General features: G+C 38.6%; 1 long non-coding RNA gene across 1 annotated transcript; it reads left to right on the top strand.

The window, feature by feature from the left end:
• The first annotated feature begins 1721 nt into the window (after positions 1–1721).
• Positions 1722–2025, top strand: LOC124460971. The gene is made up of 2 exons (XR_006954876.1): positions 1722–1886; positions 1943–2025. It is a non-coding gene; the product is annotated as an uncharacterized LOC124460971 (long non-coding RNA).
• Positions 2026–3166: the final 1141 nt, after the last annotated feature.

Genomic DNA, 3166 nt, shown 5'->3' with positions numbered 1-3166 from the left:
AGACGGCCACAATACAATTCAACAATAGACCTAATAATAAAATACAGCAGAAACCACAACCTTCCCTTTCAGCCCACAAAACCACTTACTCTGACTACTACACCATGGAATGTAAGCCAAATAATCACGGACACGACACTAAGAAACTTTAATAAAAAAAACACATGCCCACAAACATACAGAGCCGAATTCAATCAAATTAACACCATTGACAAGCTTAAATACACATACATGTATACAGACGGATCCCAAAACGACACCATCACTACCTTTGCCATCACAGATGAAGCCGATACCATTAAATCATATCTCCTACCCCACTACTCCTCCGTATTTTTCGCAGAACTCATTGCAATAGTAGAAGCTTTAGAAACCCTAAAAAATAAAAGAGGTAAATTCTGCATATGCACAGACTCACTCTCCGCAATAGACGCAATTAACAACACAAACAACAATGAACATTACCCCTCATACGCTCGCAATATAATGCAAAAAACCTTCCCCAAATTCAAACTACTCTGGGTGCCCGGGCATGTTGGAATAGCAGGGAACGAGCTAGCAGATAATTCTGCTAAAAATGCAACCAAACAGCCTCTAATAACAAAGGAAAACCTTAACGTACAAGACATACAAAAATACTTAAAAAACATGCACCTCACAAAACTACAATCCAACATAACCGAAACATCAACCTGGTATCAAGCTAATAACCCACACAAACTTAACAACTATCACATTTTTCAAAGAAATTCATTATCCCTCTCGAGAAGAGACCAAATAATAATAACCAGACTTAGACTCGGACACTCCAAAATAACACACATACACTACATCGATCAATCTCCCTGTATATGCCCCTTTTGCAACGACATCATATCAATCGAGCACATCCTCACCAACTGCAATACCCTAAAACCCCAAAGACAAGCAATATTTAAAAACACCAACCCTCTCCAATGCCTAGCACAACCCACATCCTCAAACATATCAAACATTCTAAAATACTTAAGAACAACAAATTTATATCACCACATCTAAGAACATACAAATTAACTTAACCCTCTAGGACGTAAGAATGCCTCAAGGCACGTATTTTATTTTTATTTTTAAAAAAATAACTAAGAGCTTTTAGTTAATTTAAAAATTGTTGAACTTTTAAAAATAACTGCCAAAAAGCACTGCCAATGTTGTAAAGTGCTCGGAAACTTTTATCGATGCTTTTGATAAACATATTATCGAATCATGTGTTACTTCGCGCCAAAAATTTCAGCTTCTGCACATTGTCTTTTGCTGTGTTGATAAAAGTGAATTTATACAACCAATTGAACTCAATATTTTTTTTTGTGAAAGGTAAGTTAATGTGCTATTTAAATAAAGTTTAATATGTGCGAATATGTTAAAGTTCTGCTTTGTAGCATCGTAAAAGTGATAACTGCCTTGAGGCACTTTTGGGGCTCCACGGCAAAATTTGTTGCTAGCAGCTATTTCACAACTGCTTGCACTTCTTGTGTAATTTGTGTGTGATTTTTATTTATTGTTGAATTTTTTTAATAGAGATTGAATAATGGCTTTGAGAGCTCGCTATAAATGGTCTGATTTGACGGATGAACAACTGCTGGAGTTGTTCGAATCAGTCCCGTCGGATGTGGACATGTCGAGTATTTCGAGTGACGACGAGGATGAAGACGTGGCAGAGGCACTTAACACTGCATTAGTAGATGTCTCACCTGTATCCTTAATGTGCAGTAATATTGAAAACAATGAAAATACTGTGCAGAGCCATGAGCCTTCCCGAAAAACTCGTAAGAGGCCTCGATCACCATTGCCAGTTATTGAAGGAGCAACACCTGTATCTTTACCGTCTTCTGGTGGTTTTAATGGGCTTGGTAAGCAAATCATTACTTTGATTTGTAATACAACTCATTAATTTATTTATGAATAGGTATCGAATCAATTATAAAGGAACCTAGTAAAGTTATGTGGCGACAGCAATCTATGCAATTGCACATAAACAATGTTGCTTTTCAAGGCGACTCTTCGTTGCTAGAAGATATTCATCACTATATAGGAATTTTAATTTACATGTCTATATATCGCTACCCTAATTTGAAAAGTTACTGGGGGCAAAATGCATTTGCACCCATACAAACCTGTATGACCCGTAGCAAATTTGAAGCAATTAAGAAATACTTCTCATTGTGTGACGAGAGTAAGCGAATCAAAAAGGGTGAGCCTGGCTACGATCCACTATTTCGCACGCGAAGAGTTATTGACATTTTGAATGAAAGATTTGACTCCGTGCCTAAGCAAGCTCGATTATGCGTTGACGAACAAATGTGCAGCACAAAAATGAAGCACCATTTGCGGCAATACATGCCCAATAAACCACACAAGTGGGGTATTAAAACATTTGTCCTATGTGATTCTTTTGGATATGCCTACCGATTTGAAGTATATAGCGGCGCAGGTGATAATGCGATATTACCTGGTTACCCTGATATCGGTGCGTCAGCCAACATAGTTGTACGCTTGACGAAAACTGTTGAAAGTTTCAAACATCATATAATATATTTTGACAATTTTTACACATCGCTGCCTTCGGGCAAAAGGGATTTATAGTTTGGGAACGGTTCGGGTAAATCGGATACCAAACTGCAAGCTCCCAAACGATAGTGCCATCAAGGAAAAGCCAAGAGGTTTTTCAGTTGAGTACGTGGGTTCCTCATATGGAGTGGATGTTAGTAACGTACTGTGGAAAGACAACAAGGCGGTTCGCTTATTATCGACCTATGTGGGCGTTAAGCCGTTTATAAGTTCAAATACTCAAGGAGGAACACCAAAGGCAGCTCGTTACGACAGAAAGTCGAAGCACAATGTAGAAATTGACTGCCCACAAGTTATACAGGAATATAACGCTCATATGGGAGGCGTGGATCTGATGGATGGGCTTATGGGACGATACCATATAAGAAGTAAAACTCACGATGCTGCAACCCGAATTTTCTACCATTTAGTAGATATGGCAACAACAAACGCCTACATCCTATATAGACGAATCCAAAAGGAAACCATGAGCAGCGAGAAATTCATTGAACTTCCGGATTTCCGCGAATCTATTGCTGCGGGTCTAGTGGGCTACCAGTCAAAAAACTTGCCAGGTCGTCCA

The sequence above is a fragment of the Drosophila willistoni genome, unplaced genomic scaffold, assembly GCF_018902025.1.
Source record: "Drosophila willistoni isolate 14030-0811.24 unplaced genomic scaffold, UCI_dwil_1.1 Seg169, whole genome shotgun sequence".
Lineage (NCBI taxonomy): Eukaryota > Metazoa > Arthropoda > Insecta > Diptera > Drosophilidae > Drosophila > Drosophila willistoni.
This window is presented reverse-complemented; position numbering and strand designations above follow the sequence as displayed.